Source organism: Microtus pennsylvanicus, chromosome 18, assembly GCF_037038515.1.
Source record: "Microtus pennsylvanicus isolate mMicPen1 chromosome 18, mMicPen1.hap1, whole genome shotgun sequence".
In the NCBI taxonomy this organism is placed as follows: domain Eukaryota; kingdom Metazoa; phylum Chordata; class Mammalia; order Rodentia; family Cricetidae; genus Microtus; species Microtus pennsylvanicus.
In genome coordinates, this window is record NC_134596.1 from 36351110 (window position 1) to 36378109 (window position 27000).

Here is a 27000-nt window from a genome sequence, read left to right on the forward strand (position 1 = left end):
GTGCTGAGTCAACCCTACAGAATTCTCATCATTTTATTTCACATAGGAACCCTAAAATAATATCTATTTCGTCAGGAGTCATTGGGCGAAATTCACAGCTATAATTCATACAATATAGAGCATGATGAAATTAAAAAGAAACTCTTTCTTCATTCTCTCATCCCTAAGCAGCTAGCAAGCCGGGTGGCCAGTGTGGGGACCGGTGTTATGTGACTGCGTTACCCAAAAACTAATCTTGGAAAGCGACTCTGACAAAGGAAGTTTCTCCTCCTCCACATCAGCTGTGAAGCGAACAGAGAAGCAGATGCAAGGAGCAAGGGAGTTCTAGAGCAGGGGCCACTTCTAGAACATCCCTCAGGGTTTTCTGGCATCTTGACCTCATGTGAAGGTATTGAGCTTCGTGAAGACATCGATGAAGGCACGAAGGGTTGTCTTGGTAAAATAATAATAATATTATTATAAATATAATAATTATAATGTTACTTAAGAAGAAGCAAGATGTAAACACAGTACTATACTATATTAACTATAATCTTTGTGTATGTGTGTGTAGTGTATGTATATTGTGTGTGTGGTGTATGTATTGTGTGTATTGGGGGTGGGGTGATGACACACAATTCAAGCTACAGCAGAATTTGGGCTACAACAAGCCATGCCACAGCAACTTGCAAGCTTAACACTCATTCCATTTCAAATGCAAGAGGAAAGCCACCCCTAAATCTGTAGAAATTTCCATAGTCTTTCTTTTGATAGTGCTTAGTCTTCCATAAAGTGGGACTATTTTGAGTAAATTAAATGATCCCATGTGTTTGCTGTCCCCTTGGCACACAGGCCTGTTGGAGTTCTACGAGGCCCTCTAACACTTCAGTCAAGACCAAGTAGAAAGGAGTAGGGACCCCACCTTACAATCAGAAGTGTAAGTGGCAACCTATTATTTGCAAACATCATCTGAAGCAAAGGCGGTCTTGTGGAACAGGGTCCTTCAAGCTGTGGGAGCTGATGCTGTAGACAAAGCATGAAGGTGATGATACCCAAATAACGTCTGAGAGAATCAATCACTCAGCTTCTATGTGGCAAACACAAAATCTGGGGCCACAAAACTGGTCTGTGCTGGCTGAGAGGAGACTAGGAAAGCACACTGCTATTCTTAAAACATTGTTCTTGACGATAACTAAGGCATTAATATTAACTGATAACAATAATAGCTAATTTAATTAAGAACGATGAGGCTTGAGTAGCGCTCAGAATATGCCAGACACTGTTTGAAGCACTTCATGTCCATCGCCACCTTGAGCGCTCATAATGTGATACAGTAAGCTCTTCAACAAGAACCAGGAGTCCATCTTCAGTGTGCACACCCTTGACCTCCATACCACCCCACCTTCTCCAGTGGACACGTCACAATGTGCAGATGGGACAGGCTGTACCTTTGTAGTCCTTGACTCTTGGTCACCTCTTAGAGATGACCTTCATGGACTCCATACATTGCTTGATTCATTATCTAATGTCTAGCTCAGAGTCTTTTCCTTAATATGACTGAAATCCTCAAAAATCCCAAAGAATGGAGTCCCTAGGGTCCCCCCGCACCCCTGCTGACCACAAGATGGACATTGCACAGCCACAAGATCTATGTGTTCATTGCAGACACCTTTACAAGGTAACTGCAGTGCTTTGGTTTGTTTCCAAATTGGAAATTCCCTTCATAAACCCAAGGAGACTTCTCACCTTTGTCTAGGGACCAACTCTGGGAGGGAAGACCCTTTCCTGGTTGAAAGGCCTTGACGAACTCATAAACAGAGACAGCAGATTGCTGAAGCTGGACAGTGGAGATGGAGCAACACAGCGGTATGAAAACAGCTTGAGTGTTCAGGGCTGCTGAACCACGGAATGCCTCAGATTCCTCCAGCCTGATTCTCCGTTAGAGAGCCAAAGCCACCAAGAGGAAAGAAAGCCCATGACCAACTTGCACAATGGAATAAGTAAATTGAGAGCGACTTGAAGAGAAATTTTGTCTAAAGTCATAAATTCTATGTTCCACTGATTTTCTGTCCTATATTTAAGAAAAAAGCAGATGACCAAAAAAAGTCAAGAATAACTATTGAGGCTATAATGCTTTGTCATCTCTAATTTAGGGACTGCAATTATAATCATCAGCCCTGGGTTCTGTAGAAAGCAGGTTTAACAAGCCATGATGAGGAAGCCAGAAAGCAGCACCCTCCATGGCCTCTGCATCAGCTTCTGCCTCCAGGCTCCTGCACTGCTTGAGTTCCTGTTCTGACTTCCTTTGACAATGAACTATGATATAATAAAGCTTTTCCTCCCCAAGCTGATTTCATCATGGTATCACATTGAAGCAATATGAACTCTAAACAAGACAGTGACAAAGAAGGTGTGGTATTAGCACAAAAACAGGCATGGAGACCAAAACCCAGAAATAAACCCTACAGGTACAGCCATCTAATGTTCAACAAAGTTCTCAAACATATACATTTGGGAGGAAAATCAGCTCCTTCAACAAACATTGCTAGTCAAACTGGATATTCACATGTTGAAGCATGAAACTAAAGCTGTGTCTCTCATCCTGTACAATGTACAAAACTTAATTAAAAATAAATCAAATACCTCAGTGTATTTGAACTACAAGAGAAAAAAATAAGGAAAACATTTCAATATATGGACATAGGCAGAGTCTTTCTTAAAAGGACTCTGATAGAAACAGCCTCAAATACTGATAAATGGGATTGGTAGGGTGAGGAGACAAGGCACAGGATGGGAGAAAATGCTGCCAACTGCATATCAGACAGGGGATTAATGTCTAAGACACAGAATGAATTCCAAATATTTAACACACACACAAACTTACATCAAATCAATAAATACACGAGTAAATAGTTCTCAGATGTCCAATAAATACTTTAAAGTGTTCAATACTTTTAGCTATATGGAAGATGCATATTAAAACTATTTTGAGATTTCATCTCACCCAAGTCAGAGTAGCTATTATCAATAAAACAAATGACAGAAAATGGCGGTGAGTAGGTGGGGAACGAAGAATCCTTGTCCCCTGTTGGTAGGGTTCTGGACTGGTACAGCTATCTTCTCAACAAACTGAAAGGAGAGCTCCTATTTGACCCAGTGGGACCCTCCTCTGCGTGTGTGTGTGTGTGTGTGTGTGTGTGTGTGTGTGTGTGTGTCTGTACCATCCTAACATAAAAACCAGTCCAGGAGGGTAAGGAAGACACCTTACAGGAGATAGGAAAGGGGGAGGATAATAGAATATACTTGACGGGAAAGCCAGAATTAGATACTCTGTGGGTGGTGGAAAGACCAGCAAGGGTGGGGGCTAGGGGAGGACAATGAAAGAGAGGAGAACCAACTAGAACAAAGTGTAATGAATGGCACTAAGCGTATAGAAATACCACAGTGAAACCTATCGCGTTGTGTATCTTTAAAAATTAACAAAAAGACGGGAGAGAGACGGACTAGGTTGGATAATTGATAAGTTGCTCCGAAAGCCATTAGAGAGACAGAATAATGAAGGTGGGAGAGGAGAGAGGAAGAACGAGACGGCGGAAGATGAGGAGCAGAAGCAGTGGCATTTCTATGTCACCTTGGATCTTATCTTACTTTCCATAATTCCACAGATCCACAGAGCTGGTGACGAAAACGCATCTCCATCATCTAGGTTTACAGACCAGTTTCGATCAGCTCTGGGAATCTTCACCTGTTCACCTCACAGCTAAGCGAAGGGTCCATGGATTTCCCTGCGTTGTTTCCTTTAACCTCCTGCAAATCTATAGTTAACCCAAAATGGAAGGATTAACTTTAAAACCCCCTAAAGCAATTCCACCCCACTGCTTGTGCCTTCATTTCACGGAGCGTGGAGGAGGCAGTGTTTAGCACACACAAAGCCTCTCCTGTCTCCCCAAGTCTTCCCCAGCTCTGTGCTCACCAGTGGACCAATGACTTGTATCATGTAATCTCTCTCCTGCTCTCACACAAAAAACAAACACTATGGCGCTCGCCTCTCCTCATTCAGAGCATGGCTTCTTAGCCTGTGTGTTGTGACCCATATAGGACGATGTAAATGGATGAATGGGGGTGGGGGCTGCAAAAAATTCAGCAACTGTAAAGATTTTTAAATACACAACAACCAGAAATTCAGAACAAATGTGCACAGAATCCATGCGTTTCTGATAGTGCTTCTATTTACGCAGTACCCTGTGATGTCACCGCAGCTACGTGTTTAATATGCAGTCTGCATTGCTCATCCTGCCGTGCCACCAAGGACCAGCAAAGGCAGCCTTAAACACTTCCACTCTGACACAAGACTGTACGTCACCAACCACGGTGTTTTCACTGTAACGCGAGCAACTTCCCGATCTTATAGAGACATAATGGTTTCCTCCCAGGCAGTAATGTTATTGTCATAATTTACAGAACACAAAGATTTCCAGATACCATCTCTTCTCTACACATAAGTATGCATTAGCATGTCTCTGGGTTGTATTGTGTTAGCACATTTGATGTTTCAGTTGCGGACCTCAGCTTCATTTTAAAACATCGTCCAGTGAACTTTGCTTTGGGATGACGACGGAATTTCCAACTGCTTCTGAGAGGGTCCTAGACAGACTTCTGCCATCTTGTAGCAATGCATGCATGCAAAGAGGCAGTGATAGCATCGATTCTTACAAAATTAAAATGCCAGTCAATCCTGAATAGGGTTGAAGGTGTTTTACATCCTTTAGTATCAAATATTAGCCAAGATTTAATCCTCTATAAAAAATAAGCAAGCATATCCATCTCACATGTATGTAAGTCTATGCTATTCTTTAATAAATGATAAGATTATATGCATAACAAAAATTTGCTTCATAAATTTCCTTATAATTTATTACCAGTAAGTATTTGATTTTATACCTACTTTATATAGCTTATATATTTGGGGTCTCATAAAAAAATTGCTGGCAAAAATAACTCATGGGCAGAAAATATGTGAGAAGCCCCAACCCAGGGTCAAGCCCTTTCACGTCCTTTCTCTGGATGCCACAGCTGAGCCTTGAGCAAAACCTTGGAGAAAGTGTTGGACGGATAAATGCACCCCTTCCCCAACCACAAATTCAATAAATTATGAAGTCACAATGCCTGTGCCATTTTTCTTTGCTTCCCAAGGCCAATCATAGCTGTGCCCATCTTTCTCACAGGGCCCCAAGGAGCTGAGGGCCGTCTCATCTGAGCATGTGCAGTAGAGGAAGCACAAATCACTTTAACAAAAGACAGGGAGCTACATCAGTCATTTGTCGTGTGATCTCGTGCTGACTAATATCTTCGAATCTCCGCATTTCCTTTTAAATGGAGGGCAATACTTTGCAAAGCTGCTGTGTGAAGGTTACGGTATGGGGTTTGTAAAAGCCTGTGACTGATGCAATCTCACCCTATTCTCTGTAAACATCTTTACCCTCCCATAGAAACCATAGCTATAAATGGAGGCTAGTACTCTCTCCTAAAGATTAAAATTTGCTCCCATCCATAACACACAAGCCATTGGATAAACTGAATGTACAACGAGGAAGAAGTGCTGGAGAGGTGGCTGTCAGTAAAGTCTAGGCTCACAACCAAAACGTCAAGAAATATGACGAAATAAACGGGAGGGCACTTAGGATGACACTGTGAAATCGTCTCCCCACAAGCCATGCCACAAGAGACCCTGTCTGGGACTTGTTCGTCTCCTCCATAGATAGATTCATGCAGAGACCATCGACAACAACAAGTGAGAATTAAAGACGCTTACCAAATTGAAAGGAGGCGAACTGAGATACCGAAAGAGAGGAGGGGGAACTCTAGTGTTTCCTGCTAGGGACGTTGTTTGTTCTCAGGACTGGGAGTGCCTTAACCTATCCTTACACCAGGGTGGTAACTCTTCCCCAAAGTGTAGAAATGCCTGGCAGTATATTTGCTCTTGATGTGTCATGGGTCATGAGGAATCTCTGACAAACACTTTACACATGGGTATCTCTGAGCCCAAGCAGTGGAGACGTTAGCTGATCCGTGAGGCCGGAATAGACAAACATGGGGCATGATCCCGGGTCCAGTTTTTAAAGAATACATTAAGTCATGTGGCCAAGCAACAACATCTGGGCCACAGTGATGCACCTGACCTTTGCTCATAATGGAGAACGAGCCATCCGTGACTGCCACGCACCAGGCCCCTCCCACGAGGAGCGGGTGGCTTTTCTCTGCACATTCCCCAATTGTTTGCTTTGGTCCTGTTTCGTGAGCTTGCATGGCACGCAGATGTGCAGAGAAGCAGCAGACTCAGAATTCAGAATACCTCCCCAAGTATGTTCCCTCCATGTAGGATTAGCACAAGAAATAACAGAAGGATGGGTCCACGCTGTCCCTGTAGGTGTGGTCCATGCTTCCGCTATCAAGAAAGGTGGACACGCTTTGTAGATGCCTCATAAATCTGTAGTAAGCTGATGGGTTTGCTCTCTTCCTCACTAGTACAGTTAGGGACTGAATAATCGTATTAAGACTCACTACGAGCCAGGCCCTACATATACTAAACCCTTCAAAGAATCGTATCAGTTAATTAGAAAGAAAACTCAAAGTAATAGGGAGATAGGAGCAAAGTTGTAGGGCCACCAAGCTGTCTCGGGAGGAAAAGGCACGTGCAATGCAGGCCTGACAACCCAAGTTCAATACCGGGAACCCACATGAGGTGGAGGGAGAGAACCGATCTCCCTAAAGGTGTCTTCTGTCATTCACATGCGCACTATGGCATTTGCATGCCCATCACACACGTACACGCACATGATACATACATGTATATACACAAAGTGATACAATTTAATAAATTAAGAGGGATGCATATATTCATAATTATATTTATCATATAAATAATATATTTATTATAGATCATCTATTTATTATATAAATAACATGTATTTATATAATAAATGTATTAATAATTATATATATAGTCAGCTTAGAAAAACCAAGGATGTGAACCTAGGAGCTAAGGATTCAGAATTAATCTTCCAAAAATCACTTCTACATTACTGTCTTCTTACTTGATTATGGAAGGAAGACAATGTCATTATAGCCATTCCTAGAATAAATATATATAGTATAGATCCTTAAAACATACTATGTTGAATTAGGCTGAGCCATCATAGGAGCTGTCGATGTAATGTAATGGTTTTTATTCACCAAACTGGCCATTTTCCTCAGTTCAGTTTTCTATGCCACAGAACAAACACACCTGACCCTAGACCCGGCACCACTTCTGAGTAACTGTATCCTTTCAGCACGTCACTTAGCATCTCTCTCTTGCTTGCTTCACCAAGAAGTTGGCTAGAATTTGTCTTTAGCCCCCTTCCAGCTCTATAACAACATGAGAATTACGGCTTATTTCCTCAACCCTTTGCTAAGTAACTATGCTCTGCAGAAACCTGGGCCTTCTCTGCCATGCTAAGCTCATCTGCATTTGTTTCCATCCCAAGAGCTTCCTGTGTTCTCTGCACTCCTGTGATGCTGCAGATAAAGAACAAGTTTTAAAGATCCCCTGCCCCCACCTCCCTTCTAAAGAATCTGAGATGCGCCCTAACATTCTTCCTACAGCTGAAAAGGACCAAGGTACCTAGAAGTCACTTTAGGGTGAGAAAACAGCCTGCAGCAGAGAAAACGCTCAAAGAAACAAATGTGTGTCTTCCAGCAAAAAAGGTCTCCATAAATATCATTCTTGTCGTGAATTCCCAAATAATCTTCTTTGCTTATCCTTCTCCAGTAGGACATTATGTAGCCTTGAAACACAAATAACAGAAAGCAAGAGCCTTCAAACTCTCCTTGGCAGATCATGTGACCATTTACTAGAGGCTCATGATTAAGGACTTGGGGCCAAGGAATACAAGCAACCAAAGTGCAAGCCCCCCAAGATGCCAGCTCCACAGGCAGCCATGCCAACACTTTCCCTCCTGGGAGAGGTGATCTCTAAGTACCCTTCCTGTTTAAAAGAAAGACCAGTCCTCGGATGGCCACGTTTTGACGGTTTAATTGGCCACCTGTGGTTCCCTGCTGCCATGTCCATTGTGTGCGCAGATAACAGCTGCTTTCCGAAGCGCCAACAGTAGCTCTTCAGAGACATCCTGGGAGATCCTTCCACGCGTCCACCTCGCTCTCTCTGCTGTAGCCTAAATCCAAGTCCTGAATGGAGTTGTGTCTTTAGCAGGGTGTGGTAACTAATTCCTCTGGACTCGTGTCTAAACAGTGAAATCATGAGTCAGGGAATGCACACAGTAAAGAGCCTTTTGCTTTCTCAAATTCTTCTTTGCTGTGGGAGAAAGCCTGGGGATCCAACACGGGGCCACGGGAGAGAAAAGCACTTTGCCACTAAGCCATCCTCGAGCCTCTGAACTTCTTGTAACTTAGAGTCACACGTGATTCTCAACCCCGCTCCCAGGAAATTCTACCAGCTGCTCTGAGGATACAAAAGCTGCAAGAGAGAGGAATTAGTAACCTTGATATTGTATATCAGCAATACAGGGGGGGGGGGGAATTAAAACTAAACACAGTATGTAACCGGCGGATTCTGCAGGACAGGTTATTGTTGTGTGTTAAGTTTACAATGTGTACCCAGCATGAGTCATAGGAAATCGGGCAGAAAGGTTAGATGAGGAATAGAGTCTGGCCCAGGGAACGCCCGCTGCTCTCTAGAAGGTTAGACTCTAAGTTACTCAACATAGTAGAACCCACGGGGAAGCCATGACACCAATGTAGCCGCTAGCAAGGGGCCATGGAACTTCAGGTTAGGGGTAAGTCTGGCCTCAAACCATCTAGCTCCTCAAACCTAGCTGCCAGGAACAGCTCAGAACAGACCGCAGAGCGGTGGCCGCAACGAGTGTCAAATCTCATTTATCTTTCTCTGCTCTGTTTCATGGCATGGCCAAACATTTGTCTCTCCACATGTAACCTTTTTAGCCCAATTAATGCAAAATATCTCTAAATCCTGTGGGATGCGTCACATTAAGGCCTTGCAGTCTCCTGGAGATCTTTTTGTCTTCTTCAAACAAGCATGGTCTAAAAACAACCAAAAGCTAAAAATAATTCTATAAGAGAAATCCCAAAGCAAACTATTTGCTAGTGATCTCCCTGCCCTAAGAACCCTACTTTTGTATTTTATTATGCTTTTCTCATTACAAAACACAAATACCCACAAGGAAAAAGACTTGAGCATGCTTACTGCCAAGTATTGTGTTATAAAGTCACTTTTCTTTTTCTTCCTCGGGGACTTCTCAGAAACACGCACAGAGAAAATTTTCAGCCATCTCAAACTTTTGTCCTATCCATGAAATCTAAACTGCTAGATTTCATACCAAGCTTTTATACATCTGTCCTTAGAAATCAAGGCCACGGTCCCAACACTTCCTGTCATGGAAATTGCTCAACAGGCAAAGAAATTGGCATTTCCATGATGAAGGTCTCCCAGCTGTCACACAGCTTAGTTCCGCACAAGTGAAAGACTGCACTACCAAGAAAGGCTAGAGGATCCGCGACAGGACCCTGGTGAGCATGTATGTGTATCAGTAGATTGAGGATGATGTAGAAGAACATCTGTCATTAATTAATCAACTCAAACCCTGATTCTCATTTGTTCCCAAGGAGATGAGAGAAAAGCTGGGTTCCTAGGAATCACTCCATGAGTTTGCGGAAAGTGGAGTCATTTCACACCGCTTCTTCTACTAATAACAACACAAGAAATAGCTGTGCCTTTTAAATATCATGGTCCTAATTCCTTAGCAGTGTCTCTAAAATAATAACGAGCTGCACCGTGGGCTTGACACGTCCATCTAAGAACAACCACTTTCTGAGCAACTCTAGGCAAATTACTTAACACCTGTGGTGATTAGTTTCATTTCGACTTGACACCAGCCAGAGTCGTTTTGGGAACCTCACTTAAGGAAACGCCCCACCCCAGATTGACCTGTGGGCAAGTTTTCTGAATTGATGTGGGAAGACCCAGGTCGTTGTGTGGATTAGGTGGGCAGGGGAGCCTTTGGTCCTGGGTTCTGTAAGAAGGCAAGAAGAGCAAGCCAATAAGCCACACCCTCCACGGCCTCTGTCTGCATCAACTTCTGCCTCCAGGTTTCTGCCCTGCTTGAGTTCTTGCCCTTACTTCCCTCAGAGGTAGACTGTGATATGGAACTGTAAGCTGAAATAAACCCTTTCCTCCACAAGCTGGTTTGGTCATGGTGTTTTTAATCACCGCAACAGAAACCGCAAGACAGCATTTTCATCGGTAGAACATCTACCTGAAATCATGGTGTGAAAGTCAGATGAGCGTCTATGCATAGAGACCTTAGTCAAACACGGGCTCACTGTGTAATTATTAGCTGATCTGACTCCTCGCGGTGCTGTGTTCTCAGTACCCCAAATAAAATCACACCCTACCCTCAAAAGAATGTTTGCATTTCCATTCCTGAAATGGTGGTGACCTGGCCCCTGGTTCACCATCTAATTGAGAAAAGCTGAACCTTGTCACCTGCGGCCAGAGCACCCTAGCAGGCCCTGAGCTTCCTTGCTCTTGGAAGAGATGCTCGTGCCCAGGAGTCTTGGTGGCAGTCATTCACTACTGTGTCCCTAGTCAGTGTGTGGAAATAAACCATCCTAGAATTTATCTGCCCATGGTCAGCTTTTCCATTGTACCCGAAGGCATGGTGGCACCTGCCTGCCACTCCAAGTGCTCAAGAAACTGAGGCAGGAGTTGGAAAGATGGCTCAGTGGAGGACCTGAGCTTGGGTCCCCAGCACCCACAGAAAGCCAGACATGGTGGCACCTATGTGTAACCACAATATTGTGGGGGGTGGCAAAGACAGAAGAATTCCCCAAAGCTCACTGGTTCATCTAGCCAAAACAGTGAGGTCCAATTCAGTCAGAGGCCCTGTTTCAAAAAATAGGGATACCCATATTGACCTCTGACTTTTTACATATTGGTAAGTGCCCCTGCACACATAGATGCATACACACACACACAGACACACACACACACACACACACTGGGTGGGGGAGAAAGAGGAGGCAAAAGAAGAGGAAGAAGAGGGAAGGAAGGAAGAAAGAGAGGAGAAGGAGGAGGAGGAGGAGGAGGAGGAGAAGAAGAAGAAGAAGAAGAAGAAGAAGAAGAAGAAGAAGAAGAAGAGGAGGAGGAGGAGGAGGAGGAGGAGGAGGAGGAGGAGGAGGAGGAGGAGGAGGAGGAGGAGGAGGAGGAGGAGAAGAAGAAGAAGAAGAAGAAGAAGAAGAAGAAGAAGAAGAAGAAGAAGAAGAAGAAGAAGAAGAAGAAGAAGAAGAAGAAGAAGAAGAAGAAGCAATTGGAACAGGACAGCCTAGACATACCAGAAAGGCTGTCTCAAAAAATAAAAACAACACAAGGTTTAGCTACTTGTAAACAACATGAAAAAATAGCTTTTATTGCATGAAGTCGCGCTACTGTTCTCAGGGAACAAAGGAAAGAAAGAGCACCAACTTGGATGTGAGGCCCAAGTTTGAATTCCTTGACGGCCACGAATTTGCTGTGTCACCCTTGGCAAATATTTAAACTTCACTGAGTCTCAGCTTGCTTATCTCTTATATGATTTAAATTTCCTGTCTTGAGGATCTTCATGAGAATTAAAGAAATGCTTTATGTTAGACACCTGACACACAGTAAAAACTCAATATAATTGATGATTGTCCCCAAGGGGTTCACTGTTGTAGAAATACAGAAATAATGAGAAGAAGTTGAAAGCAATTATTGACCCTAATTTGTCTAATACCTTAATTCTACTGACATTTTTTAACCTCTGAGATGCTGTGAAATAGACAACCAAACCCTCTCCCTTCTCATCTAGATCTGTAGGGAACCAGAGATAAGGAAGGCTTCCACCTTTTCCCACGAATTACCAAGAGCACAGAACTGTAGCTCACATCCTCCCAGGTCCTCTGTCCCTTTCTCTTTCTGTCCAATTCTCTACCCAGGTACTAAACCAGAAAGGCTACCTGCATTCTGCATTCTCTCCCTAGAAGTAAACTGTATCCAAGATGGTGCCCAGCAAGAGTGGAAACCTAGCCTTAAAGCTTTCACTTACTCACTGGCCCTTCATTTCTGAAGCTTGGCTGACACATTAGAGATGGACTCCATCAGTATTCTATGAGATGTCGCAGAGCTGAAGCTTCTCTGGATCTAAATTTAAAATAGAAAAGCTGGATTGTTCTGTCATCTGGACAAGACACTCGGTTTTATTTTCTCAGTCTCTTTATCTTTGAACTAATAATGTTCCCCCCACACACATAAAGATAATTTGGCATCAGATGATAGAACTTGCAAAGGCATTTTGAAAGCTGTATATTTCCATACAAATATTATGTTAGAAGATGGTAGTCTTTGTATTGGTTCCCCAGAAGTTAGGGTCCTGAGCTGATGTGTAAGTCTCCCCAGTGGCTACTCTCTACTTGTTCAGGCCCCCAACCTCAAACCACACTGTAGCCTATACACGCTGACTCGAGGCCGGCTTTGGTGGTGGGTGTTGTGTCTGTGAACCCTCCCATTCTCGCTCTGCCTCCAAACAAACAAAAAGTTATCAGAGACCCCAATGTTCTCAGAGTTTGGTGTTTCAAAGCCTGACATTTATTTCCAAAGGATGAAATCTGATTTGGCTCATAAAATGCCAGGATCAATGAAAGCTTTGAAAGCATGTCTCTTCCCATGAGTTAATCTCTATAGAAGGACCAGTAACCTCTCTGACACTGTGTATCCACAAAGCCCTGGTTGGAAAATGAATACTAAATAACTAATAAAATTGAAACCTAATAAATGGCTGGGATCTGCACTGTGTGGCAATCTGTGTTATTTTGAAGGAATGGCCAAGTGCAGTTTCAGGTTTCAACAAGAAGTCACAGTCACTGCTATGAATTTCTCACAGTGAACAGAGACACAGCTGAGTCAGCCAAAGACAAAGCACATTCGGTAAAGTTGGAGGAACAAACAGGTCTGAGCTTCCAAGGTCCTCACCAAGGAGACATGTAGGGCACAGGGCGAATGGGGACAGAATATGTGAAATATCTCCAGCTAAGAGCTCCTTAGAGATTTGGTGTGGGACTGTCTGGCGAGATGGTCACATAGGCATGTGCCCACTTTCAGAATTCCCCGACGAAAAGTAGGTACCCAGCAGAAACTATGTTTTCAGTATAGATAGAATGAGCTACTCTGATCCTTCAGAGTACTGGGAACCCTCCTGATACCCAGATGGGAGCCCTGGGCCAACATTGCCGGGAGACCTCTACATGGCTAAACATGTCAGGCCTGCTAAATTAATTCTTTTCCGCTTCCCTGGGAAGAAAAATAACTATGCAGTTAAGAATAGTTTGTTGGTGAGCTGGAGAGATGCCTCAGCAGCTCAGAGTACTTACGACTCTTATAGAAGACAAGGTGAGAGAACCAAGTCCTCTTCTCTGTAGCCATATCATACAGCTATGACATCAGCTTCAGGGATCTGACACCTCTGTCTTTTGCAGGTACAATGCCCCCATACACATACACAATGAAAAACAAATATTTTTCAAAAGAATTATTTATTAACCTTTAAATTTTCATAAGAAGCATAACTAAGTGAGTCAAGCTAAATTTATTCAGTGTACCTTGCCCCTGTTGGTCTTTCAATGCTGGGGGAATTGAGGAAATGAGCTCCCTTAGTCCCCGCCTCTAAAAGCAATCAAACCAAGAAGGAAGATAAAGCGATGGTGTAGGGATGGATAGCATAGCAGGGGGTGATGGCACCAGAAAGGAGGTACACAGCAAACACTGAGCCAGCTAGCGAAGGACCAGACCACCCCCAACGGTGGACCAGGAAGACCTGGGGAGGAACCCTTAGCCCTGGAGGTTTAAACACAGCAGAGTGGGAGAGCAGTGGGGCCAGGAAGAGCTTGACAAAAGGCGGCAAACTTCACTGAAATAAGTATCAGTCTCAATGGCGTGACGCTCTCCATGGCCAAAGGGTCCACTCCAATCTCCCTGGCCTCAGCTCCTGCCAGCCTTGCTTTAACCAGACTCCATTACCTAACATTATTTCTCTACTACTTTGACTGTTCTGTGTGCTGTGCATCCAAGTCTCTTCCTCAAGGGTCTTCTCTTCCAGAGACCCTTACCATACCGCTGATTCTCTCTTCCATCTGGCCACCTGACCACTGCTAGCTTCTGCACAATAATGATGGGCATCTGTCTTCCCCACTGGACTCTGACCTCAAACAATTATAAAACAGTATTTGTTGTGTGAATTAGTAGATCCCTTAATCTGATGTTTGTCCCACTAGGCGAAGGCATACCCTTTTATCACACATCTTTATAGTTTAATAGCAGCTTCAATGAGGTGCCACTTTTTTTTCAGTGAAGAATGACCAATATTACCAATGTATGTAAAACTAGAATTTTGAGCATTCTCAAGAACATGTGGTCAACTACATAGATAGCAGCATTATTCGTAATAGCCAGGACCTAGAAACAAACTAGACGCCCCTGGACCGAAGAATGGATAAAGAAAATGTGGTACATTTACACAATTGGAGTACCACCCAGCAGTTAAAAAAAAAAAAAATCAGATCTTAAAATTTGCGGGCAAATGGAAGAATCTAGAAAACATCATATTGAGTGAGGTAACCCAAACCCAGAAAAATAAATACAGTATGTACTCACTCATAAGTGGCTTTTAGACATAAAGCAAAGAAAAAACAGCCTACAAATCACAATCCCAGAGAACTAGACAACAAAGAGGACCCTAAGAGAGAGACACACATGGATCTACATAGGAAAGAGAAAAAGACAAGCTCTCTTGAGTTAAATTGGGAGCATGGGGGTAATGGGAGAGGGGAGGAAGGGAAAGGAGCGGAGAAAAATGTATAGCTCAGTAAAAATAAATAAATAAATAAACAAACAAACAAACTAGAATTGTATGCATAGTTGCCACACACCCTCAAGGACCTGAGTGTTCCTACTGGAATTTCATCATTCATAATGCGTTGATCTCCAAGGAAAGAGACCAACACAGAATCTATCACAGACCAAGCCTATGCTTGATTCACCGTTAGATCATGGACCTCGGCCCAAGAAAGAGGTCCAGTTCAAAGGTTGAGCGTCCCAGCAGTTCAATTTTTGGGTGCCTCTAGAAGCTTAAAGCGGATGCCTTATATCCCCTGTGTACTAAGTATCAGCCCAAAGCTTGCTTGCTTTTAGTTTCTGCCTGCTCTGAAAGCCGTCTTGGGGAAGAGAATGAGAGAAAAAGGTAAAAACAAAGGGCTCCGCCCATCCCTCGCTTCCTCACTCCCCAAGCAAACAGCTGTGCTCAATTCCGTGGCAGGGCATCTGACTCCGGCAGGATCTGACAGGTGGCGGTACACTTCCTCCACACCCTTGGCTCCTGGCCATACTTTGGTTCCAGTAAGGAGGCAAGCGATTCTCTTTCCCCAGGCCTCAAGTAACCAAGGCCAACTCCCCAGCTGCTTTCCCTAAGGAGCTCCAGGTATAGGTCATGTTTTCCCCGGGGTCTGAAAAGAACAGACAACACTCTGGAAAACATAAACACGGTCCTAGAAACACACAAACATACACTTGTATGTCCTTGAGTGTGGTCCTAACTGCCTGCGGAGAAGAGCCACGCAGGTTCTTGTAACTTCCCACGAGTGAGAGTTTGAGTCTCTCTGTTCCTCCCGCCAGGAAGTGAGTCGCTGCTAGCCTCAACAGTGCCTACTAAGCACAAGGAACCATACAGTGCACAGGCCAAATTCACGCAGTGGGTATCTAATCCTGGAATCTTAAACTCGATTTGGGAGGTATAAAAAGGGTCCTTACATACTCTTTCTGGGTTTAAGCCTCAGCAGTTTTGCCAAAAGGACACCTTGCTCTTTATTAGAAATAGCAAATAAGGGTTCAGTGGTGGAGTGCTGGTCTAACGTATGAGTTTCTCCATGGTCCCGTCTCCAGTCCTTCCTGTCTCTATGCTTTTGAAGGTCACATGTCTTTCTACCTGTCCCCCACTTTGTCCCCTTCCCAACCTAGCAACATGCCACTCCTGTAGATCTACTTCACCTGTCACACTCCAACTGTCCTTGGTAGCTGCTTTCTCGGCAATCTCACAGTAAGCTGGCCATGTTTATTTTTACCAAAACGCTCACCACCTGCACCGTGACTATTCCTCTACGTTTGCCACCCAAAAGAACCAAAAGAAGAAGCCAAGAGGAATGAAGGAGGGCAGAGGTGAAAGGAATGGGAAATTCCTTTCCATCAGTAGAGCGTCACGACAACATGGGGACCTAGACCTGAGCTCAGAGTCTGGGCACCCACATTAAAAAGCTGGGTGTGGCAACACGCACCTATAACCCCAGGGCTGAGGATGTGGAGGCGGGAGGATTCGGGTGTTTGCTAAACAGCCAATGGGCCCTAGGGTCAGTGAGAGAGCCTGTCCAGAAATAAAAGTGGTGAGTGATAGAGGAAGGTACCTGCTGTTGGCCTCTGGCTTCACATTGCATGTCCTTCCACATGCATGTTCACATATGAACATACATGCACATGAGAAAACAGACCGGAACTGACACTCTCCGACATTGCTACCTTTCCACCCCTCTCCTGATCCTTTTCTCTCTTCTCTGTCCGATCTTCTCCCCTTTCTCTTGGCTTCTTTTGGCTTTTGGGGGTGATGACAGAAAAGCACCACCCGTGGCGCACTCTACATGGAAGGTGCAGAGCTACTTTACTGTGTCTTACACCGAGAGCTCATGAAGTGGCTCTTCAGAAAGGAAACAGACTTGGAGAGACTCAGTTACTGCTCAATTTAACCAACTACTAAGTGGATCCAAAGGGTAACCTGACTCCAGAGCCAAGTTTACTCTTTTGCCAGTTGGTTTTGTGGGAAACACCGGCTTCCAGACCCGTGCTTGACCAAGACCTAACCACAAATGCCTTCTTTACTGGAACCTTTCTCCTATCATGTCGCTGGATACCAGCTTCTAAACTATCTATGGGTGAGCCTCAAAAAAATGTCTGTCATGAACCATCAGTTGACAAAGTGTCCCAGGATTCTAGCAAGACAATGACTACATTCTCATGAAAGTGGTGTATATAATTTCTGAGCGCTCCCCTTCCAATTAGATAAGCAAAAAGGCTGATAAGGAGTAAATACCGCACTCGGTAAATAATAGCTCTTCTTGAGACTAGAGTGTGACTAAGCAGTTAAGAGCGCTTGTGCTCCTGCAGGGAACCCAAGTTTTACTCCCAGCACCCACATGGCAGCTTCCAACTATCTGTCACTCCCACTCCAGGGGATCCGAGGCCGTTCTGACCGCCACGGTTATCAGGCACACATGTGGTGCAGACAGACAGACGGACAAAACACTCACATTCACAAATAAAAATAAATAAATCTTAAAGAAATATTCTGCTTATCACCTTCTTCCGGTCATTATTTATAGCTCACCCAAATGAAAGGGGGAAAGAAAAAACAATGTCTCCTCTTCTAAAGACCAAAAGTGTCATGATTTATTTAATGTAGGCAGCACTGGCTTTTCCTGCTGTAAGCACTGCACGTGAATTACCTTCCGTTAGAGCACTATTGATCCTTTTCTAAGAGTCTGTTTGGTTTGAGATCGGGCACGCGCCGCAGCACACATATGTAGATCAGAGGACAATTACTGGGAGTGAGCACCCTCCTTTTACCATGCGGTCCGTAGCATTGAACTCAGGTCATCAGAACTGGCACAAACTTTACCTGCTGAGGCATCTCTTGGGGCGCTGTATTGGTAGGCTGCTGACTCATAATTTGTAATTTATTGTCACCCTAGATATTCCCTGAACTATTTATTCCCATTATTATTATCTCTCTATAGGAAAATTTTCCAAAGTTTTACAATACACCCATTTTCAAATGTTCCTTTGTATCGTCTCAACACTGTCCAAGCTGTGAGCCCTCCCTCTGCACCTAGAACTCATTTTGTAATGTGAGTTACAGCTTGTATCCTGCATTCACGAGCAAGAGGACAGGATGCCAGTTGATACTGGCAGGTAACAGGCACTTTGAAAGGCATTCTGATGGTCTGGACCATGGGCTCTGATGTCAAGATACCAGAGTTCAAATCTCTGCTTGCTCTCTTGTAAGCCAGTTGACTTTGTATGATGTATCTGTGCTTCATTTTCCTGAGAGGAACCAAAACTAGCATCAGTAACAAACTGTTTCAATAATTAACAAATTTCTGTAGGTACAGTGTTTGGAATAATACCTGATACGTAATAAGTGTTAAATAAATGTCAGACGCCACTCTCATCATTTGCTTGCATCACAGGGTTGAGATGGGGATCCAGGAGAGATCAGCGTCAATGCGGCATTAGCAACCAAACGCACCCCAGCTCAGATCAAATGCTCTTAAAGGAACTGAGGAAGATAAACCCATATAACCAATGAAAACACTGACGCAAAAGACTTATTGCATTTGCCGATAGAATGTCTGTGGTTTTAACTGCTCATGAGTTGCCTTGAATACGTCACGTGGAAACTAGTTAAATCAGAATGGCTCGGGATAGGTATGAACCAGCAAGTCTTTAAATGATGACTCTTGGCCAACCACTCAGCAACAGTGTCTGTTTTGACTGATTTTCATTAAATATACAAGCTTATCCAAGTCTCTCTGCCACGTGGTGAGGCAGATAGGACCGTAGCCATCTCAGGGACACATAAAGACTATAGGATTTGGGGACAACAGGGTTCTTGAGATGCAATCCCTGAACATTTCCACAATGACAAAACCGAGCCAACCTTAGCCTACATATGGAAAACAACACAGTGAAAATCCGAACCCTTTACTTCCAAAATTCAAATGACTAGTCTAGAAACCACAGTGGTAATGAATCTGCCTCAAGGAATCCAGCTTGCCACATTTACCTTCTTCCCCAGAAGATCCCTGGCAGAAAGACCCAGAGCACAGCTCTGACTGAACAGCTCTTTCTGGCCTGGGCTCCAGCTCATGCCCTCAGCCTCACAGCCCTGTGTTTTAACCAAGTGACTCAGCCAGTGGCAGCAAAGCCCAGGCGCCTGTGGCCATGAGTAATGGCAGCATAAAACACATCTGTCTGATCAGAAGCTGATGGTGTCAGCTTGGTGCTGTGAAAACCTCACAGTGAAACAATGCTTCCATAAGGAAAAGAAGAGCCTGTTCACCCAGAGGCCATTTGATGCCTTTCTTTCTCCTCTAGCTTACAAGGTCTTTCCGTGGATGCACGTGGGCCTCTGGACATGCTGGGGTCTTGGGCGTGCTAAGCAAGCCCTTCACCTCCGAGACCCAACCCTATAACACCTATGGATGTGTTTTTGGAGGTCTAGAGGCACAGAGAAGTTATTGTAAGCGTCAGAGGGGCTCAGCACCCGCTTTGGCAGACTTCTCTTCAACAGAGTAGTTCATTCATTCTTTCACTTGTTCATTTAGTCTATTTGGAAATACTTCACTAAACCTCTGTGGAGTACCAGCCTTGGGATACAGAGTGGAACAGCCCAGTCTGAGCCCTCGGGGCCTCGATCTTTCCCTACACTGGTCTTTTCATTGCATTCCTATTCTGACCACAGCTGTGCGCCCCCCTCTCTCTTGTCTTCTGTATTCTCTTTTCACCCCCTCCAGTGCTGCGCTTGTCAAGTGGGGTCATGTGCCTCGCCCATACTCTGCAAAAGTTCTAGCACATGACCAAGTGCCCAAGGGGCCACTACGGAAAAACGCCATTCTGAGTAACTTAAGCGGCAAGTACTTAATGAACCATATGACTTCATTATGATTTTTAGAAACCCTGGTTTTTTATTGTATGTCTATATCCTACCATTCCAAAATTACCCCCAAACTGTTTTCTTCTCCCAACCCTGTAGGAGGTTCTAGATTAATAATTTACAGTTAAATGACTGAAAACAACTGCCCTCCAGACAGTGTGTGAAGGGCAGTCAGGCGCATGCCCGAGAAGCCCCCTTGAATCGTGGCTCCCGGTTCCCGGTCCTCACCTATGTGCCCCCGCCTTTCGAGCCACACATACTGTGTCTGCCTAGCATGCTTCCGCCTGACTGAGACAGCGCCCAGAATGACCCACGCAAGTGCACAGCTCCCTTGAAGGTCAAGTCTGCCTTCACACCGTAAAATGGTCCACCTGCCTCTTCTACTCAGAACTGTGATTAAGAGGGAGAACTATTAGCCACCGAGTATTCCTGGATTCTTAATTTTAAAACAAAAAGGAAGCGAGAAAAAGAGAGAAGGAAAGAGAAAGGAAAAGAAACAAAATGAAACGTGGACTCTGATTCCATAAAACATTTCTATTATAGTTAGGTCTATTCGGTCAAAAGCTAGGACCCACCGCTACATTAGGTCTGCCAAAGCTTCTAAACTTTCTGCATTTAAACGTGTTAATAGCATACACCCTTGGGTACAACTCAAGTGATAAATAACAAATAACGCCCAACACTTGGTTCTCAGGGTGATGGACGGAGGAAAGTGGAGTGGTGGTGCAGTTTGGTCCCTAGCTGTCCCCTGGAGGACCTGATGCTTGGTGACACCCCTGGGATGTATTGGAACCTTTCAGAAGAAGGACAGGGGGACTATTAAGATGGTTCTGTGGATAAGAGCCCTAAGAGGAGCTGGAGAGATGGCTCAGTGCCTAAGCCCTGAGGTGCTAAGGGGCACTGGCTGCTCTTCCACAGGACCCAGGAGAGGAGGATGAGGAAACCGTGGGCAGAGTGCAAAATAAAGAAAAAAATGTTAATAAAACATTTTAAATTAAAACTTAAAAAAAGGTCAGTTCACAACCATCTGTAACTCTAGTTCCAGGAGCTCTGACAGCCTCTTGGGAACTCCAAGGGCACCAGGCACTAATGTGGCACATGGACTTACTTCATGCAAAAACATTCATACACATTACATTAATTTTAAAAACTCAGGAAGAGTTCTGCTCTTCCAGCTGGCACGGTTTGGCTCCCGGCACCTACATGGTGGCTCACAACCTCTGTAAGTCCTCTCCCAGAGGGCCCAACCCCCTCTTCATGCCCGTGGTGCACAAACATACATGCAGGCAAAACACCCACACATAAGATAAAGTAAATAAATCTTTATTTTAAAAAGGAAGCAGACTGCGGTAGACGGAATGTAAGGCCTTGAAGGCGTTCACTCACAGAGGAAACTGAGGCCCCGGTTCCTTCCCCTCTGCCACACACTCCCACCGCCCTAGCGTGGGCCTGGAAGCAACAGAGCCCACCTGGGCTGAAGCCACAGCCAAACACACCCTTACCTCTTTAACAGCAGATCGTCCTAGGTGCTTTGTCAGGGTGAGGAAACCCTGACTCAAGTAAGGAGGATCCTTATCTCCTTTTCCCAAAGGGCAACCGCACAGAAGTAACCTGCCTTGTCTGAGGTCAGGCAGGTGAGAAAATGCCCTGGCTGGCAGTGACCTTTGGTGGGGGAGGGGCTTCCTTCTAGCTTTGCGAATGAGCTTTTGAATTTCTGCCCTGATCTTCACGTTGAGGCAGAGAAGAGCGAGCTTTCCTGCTGCACTGAGTGAGGAGGAGCACAGCTTGACCCTGTGACTTCTCCAGCAGCCCCACTGCCAGACTCTCTGCTAGGGACTGAATGACGGAGGAGAATTACACGGTGGGGTGACATACACTGGGGCTCACACTGCACTGACATTTTGTGATTCTTCAAGTGTTTACCATCCATTCTCTGTCTTCTTTAGAAGCATTCAGGTGGCTCTAAACTCTGAAAGGAATTCAACCAAAACTAAGGTTTATCTGTGTGTGTGTGTGTTCTTATTCATAGATGTGGAGAAAAGATTTAGAAAACTATATGCCAAGTTTTACATTTGTAATTCCAAGCCTAGATACATATTTTCTTTATTATTTATAGTAGTATTCTGTGTTTATCTTTTTCTGCAATTAATATGTATAGTTTAGGTAATAAAAAGCAAACAATTAAAAAATTATTTTTAACACATATTCTTTTTTTTTTTTTTTTTTTTTGGTTTTTTTGAGACAGGGTTTCTCTGTGGCTTTTTGGAGCCTGTCCTGGAACTAGCTCTGTGGACCAGGCTGGTCTCGAACTTACAGAGATCCGCCTGCCTCTGCCTCCCAAGTGCTGGGATTAAAGGCGTGCGCCACCATGGCCCGGCCTTAACACATATTCTTCATTCTGGAAAATGGGAAAAGGGAATTGCCTCTCTCGGGGAGTTAAAAAGTTCAATTCTATAGACAGAGAATGGAAAACTGTTCTCTAAGCCACCAGACCAGAGACTGCCTGATTCTTTGGGTTCTCCTAACCCCTGCTCTACCTGAATATTAATTTTATTCAAATATTCTTTGGAGGAAAAAAGTCTTTGAAATTCATTTGGTTTGTCGTGTGTGTGTGTGTGTGTGTGTGTGTGTCCATGTGTGCACATGTGCCACAGTATGCCTGTGAAGGTCAGAAGACAGCTTGCAGGAGTCAGCTCTTCCCTTCCCCCATGCGGGCTCCGGGGCTCAAACTCACACTTGACGACAAGCTCATTTACAGGCTTAGTCATCTCACTGGCCCAGGGAAACGTGTAATATACAGTTAAGCTGGGGTTCATATATGATGAAAACATTCTAAGTCATTGAGGCAATGACCAAGCCTGCTGGAATTGACCTGTGCCATCTCCCAAGAGCACCTAGCCTTCTTTCCCATTAGGGATCCTTCTATGAGAAAAAAATTGGATGTTCTAAAGCAAACAGTAGCATCTTACATGCCCCTTGCTTTCTGAAAGCATGACAACCTGACTAAATACCAAATCACTTTTCAGGTAAGTTTTTTTTTTTAAGACAGATTTTTCTTTTTGAGCCATATCTAAAATTCTATAAAAACGGGTGTGAACTTTTTAGCTGAGGAATTTTGGAAGTCCACAAAGACACGGGCTACCCTAACCTCCCTTGCCCAAGAAGCAGCACCCTATGGCTGGCATCATGGGCTTAGAGGAAAAGGCCCAGGCTGCCCCGCACTGCTTTGCTGTCCTTGGGGTCGCAGATCACTCCGTACAAGGTGCTAATTCATTCATTCATTCATTCCGCCCGCAAGTGTTTATTGAGCAAAAGCCTGGAACGGGCCTCTTAGGGGACAGAGGGATCATTCACAAGCCAACGGTCAGGTCTAACGGATCAGGTTCGGACAATCGATCTTTCATTAGACCCCAAACCACTTCTAGGATCAAGCAAACAGAACTCCAGCCCCACCCAAACAGTAGCAGCTCAGTGGATCTGAACAGCCTTCTGGAACAGGGCTTCTGTGAGGGGCAAGGTCAGTCGCTGTTTCCCCCAGAACGATAGACATCCCTGACCAAAGATGCCAATGGGTCCTCTGAGATGCTTTAGCGGTACCTGGCACTTAGCAAGAGCTCGATAATGAGGTTGGTGGGTGGGTGAGCTGGTTGCTTGTTTGCTTGTTTGGTTTTTACCTGCTCCAGCTTATCTTTACAGAAGAGAACGAAGTAAAAAGTTTTTAGAATTAGAGACTAGATTGCAATCCCAGCTGTGCCAACGATGAGCTATCTTAGAATAAGAGGAACAATCTTCATCAGCCTCCACATCTCAACTGCAGAACGAGATACAATGTACCAACCTGGAGAGGCTTTGTGAGAAGTTATACAGAGAGCGGTGAGTCTGACCCACAGGAAACGTCCAGTAAAGAGCCTCAGCATCGCTCCTCCCTCCTCACCAGACCTTCTCTTCTTCCTGGACACAGTGGGGTCCTAGAATCTGCTTTCAAATGAATGTCACTCCGGAGGTGATGAGGGGGTGATGGGGGGCAGAGCCACAGAGGTGCAGGAAGTTGTTTGTGGGGCGGGTGGGGCATGTGCTACAGAAACGGATTCAAGCCCTCAGCTACTTTCAGCGAGCCTGTTTTGACTCCTTGTTCCATCCTTCAGACAACAGAGACCAGCATGCTAGCTCGCCCCGAAGGGCTGTCAAAAGGGGAAGGGAAGGCTGGACAACAGTTTGGACCCCTTCTACCCGTCAGCGTCTGTATGATCCCAACAGCCTTCCTCTGCACACTGTTCCTACGCTGTAGCGTTAGAAGGCTGTGATTCAAAGCATGTGTCTGTCTAGAATCCCCTCTGAACCGGGAGCCCACAGCCTGGAGTCCCGGGGACTGCTGGTCACATACTAGCCCCCTGGTAAAAATAAGAACTTTTCAATGATGCCGGAAATGGAGCCCCTCATAGGCAACGGCGACTTATAAAGAGAGGAAAGGGGAAAGGGAAAAGGGAGGAGGCGCGATGTGAGGAGAGCAGAGACCCACTTCCTACCCCACTTCCTATCGGCTGCTGGATAGAGCCTCACACGCTGTTACCCTCGGTTTTGCAGTTTGAAGCGGGCAAATCCCACCCCTGTGACTTAACTCGCTAAGAGAAGAGGTCTGGTTGGGTGCAGGGGAAACTGCCCCAAAACAAATCTGCTAATTTTCAGATTCGAGTTCGCGGGTCCCTTCGCAGCACCTGTGCAAAGATATACCCTCTGCTGGTCCTCACCTGAGCACCTTGGGGCGATTGCTCTGCAGCCAGGTCTGCTGGCCTCCAGCCCCGGGTCTGGGATCAGTCCTTCAAAGTCCTCCCCCCTCCCCGCCCCATCGTGACCGCCCAGCATAGTCCCACCTACCTGGGGTCCCCAGCTTCGCTGACGCAGCGAGGACAGCAGAAGTGAGTCTTACTACTGGAGAAACTCAGGAATGAAGCTTGCCGGTGGCCGATACCGTTCACGTTTGCGAGGTCAGAATAGAAAGGACAACAAAAACCTCTCTACACCAACTCCCTCCAGCTACACCAAGACCCGGGCCGGGGGGTGACCCAGAAACCAGTCCAGGTGGCACGGCCAGTGGGCAGAAATGTCAGACCCAGAGTGCGAGCCGCGTCTCCGCCCCAATCTCTCTGGCCGCTTCTTGGAGTGGGCGCCCCCGGCTGCCCGCGGTACCTCCTCTGCCTTCGAGCTGCCCTCCGCGACCGGGGCTGGCAGCAGATTGCACCGCCCAGGTGTCGCCCGCTGCTGTCTGGGGCGGGCCGAGGGCGAGGGCAGCGCGGGACCCTCCCTGGAGCACAGGGCACGCCCCGGCCGCCCCGCCTGCCGCGCCGCCTGCTCAGCGCCAGTCCCTGCGCTCCCTTCCAGGCCTCCTTCTCTACTTGTCCGGGAAATAGTCCGTTTTTGATTCAAATAAAGGAAACGGTACTTTAAAAAAAAAATCCAAAGAATAAGGAGCGCGGGGACGCTCCATCTGAAAAGTAGAGACTGTCACCATCGCGCGAGGAGAAGGGATGTCTTGCAGTAGGTCAGTTTCTTTATGGGGATAGTTGGGATGAAATAATATGATGGTTAAAGGTAGCAGATGGGAGACGGGGGGGGGGGGGCAGGAGGATTGCCTTGAGTTCGAGACTAGCCTCTTACTAAAGAGTGAGACTCTTTTTTAAAAAATTATATTAAAAATGTGTACTAATACAGGGCCAGTGAGATGGCTTGGCGGTAAAAGCAGCTTCCACATAATCCGAAAACCCTGAGTGTGATTCCTCGTTCCACGCACACGCACGCACACACACGCACACACACAGTGTAGAACCTGGATACACAGTGACTATGATATGTAATGAAAGGGTCACGCAGGCCCCGAAGCACTGAAGGGTCCCTTCTCCTGAAGGCCCTGGCCAAGGCAGGCACACCTTTAAGGACAGAAGTGTACTAGTTCCAGGATGGTGGAAGCCTTTGGAATTTCACTGCCTGACCGATCTCCAAGGGACCCTCCCGGACTCTCTCTCCATGCTCCTTCTATAAATGAGATTACGGGGTGACTCTGGAGGTGCCCGAGATGGGCTTGCAATCTGATAAACCCTGAGCCACTAGGCCTTCATATGTGGGTGTTGGGAAGAGTCCTAGAAAATGCAGGTTTCTGGTGGGGAAAGGAGAATGCCTGGAAGCGATCCTTGACTCTCAGCCGGAAAGAAGCGTCAAACCCGAACCTAGGGTGGGGTCTCCGTTCCCTTCCATCCCCATAATTTTCCCTGTATTTCTGTCCTGCCTCAGCTCTGCTGTGGCCTACGAACAGGCCTAGGAGTCCTTGAACTAGGTTTTAAGGAGCATCTTCTGGCTTTTTCTCAACACTGAACAGTTTCATGGGTCCTGTGAGAAAGCGTTAGGGTACAAAAGAGAACTGACTAGGCTACTCCCTTTACCTTTAACGAGGCTACTTTGCAAATAATTTCAATTTTGGATAAATGATGCAACTGGGTATGCAAAAGTAACACCCACACAAGGAGGACTGTCATAATAAAAGCTGAAATACACATGTGACCAAGGTAGTTCTTAAAAGAGGGCCCCCAGTTAGGTCATCTAGAAGGGATGAAAACCACCGGTTAAACATGGTGGTGCTTGTCATAGTACCACAGTGATAGCGTGAGCTTTATCACATAGTGTAGAAAAACACTTACTGATGGGATGGGCTAGGTTTCTTCAGACTTAAACAGTCTTGCCTCTAATCCCAACACAAAAATCGCCAAGGCCTGGGGAAAATGTCACCAGATTTTGGTCTCCAACATGGAATGGGTTCCGTTCTTGCAACCTCTCCAACTCCAAGGCATATTCCCCAATTATTTTCTTGTCATTGGTTTCCTTTTGTTTCTATAATTGGCGGTCATAGGATCTGCCGCTTCCCTTTCGTTTTAAAGCTTCCTCGCTTCTGGGCTGGGACGATAGATGGCTCCGTGGGTAAAACATGTGCTACACAAGTGTGAATACCTGGTTCAAATCCCCAGCACCCTGTGAAGGAGTGGAGCTCATGTCTCCAATCCCAGTGCTCAAGGGATATGAGAGACAGAGACACAGAACCTCTTGGCCAGCCAATCTACCATATGCTGCAGAAAAACAACAAAAAGTCCTGCTTCAAAGAAGGTAGAAGATGAGGCCTGAGACTTGACGTTCA

General features: G+C 45.4%; 1 protein-coding gene across 10 annotated transcripts in view; it reads right to left on the reverse strand.

The window, feature by feature from the left end:
* The window catches only part of Sytl2 (synaptotagmin like 2), a 98166-nt gene extending 73081 nt beyond the window's left edge, over window positions 1-25085 (reverse strand). For 8 of the 10 annotated variants that reach the window (XM_075953080.1, XM_075953072.1, XM_075953070.1 and 5 more), the window contains exon 1: window positions 24696-25047. The gene's annotated coding sequence lies outside the window, so the exon portion shown is untranslated. Of the gene's footprint in view, window positions 1-24695 lie in introns of all 10 variants that reach the window. The other 2 variants (XM_075953078.1, XM_075953082.1) reach the window with 2 other exon arrangements.
* Between the last annotated feature and the right edge of the window lie 1915 nt (window positions 25086-27000).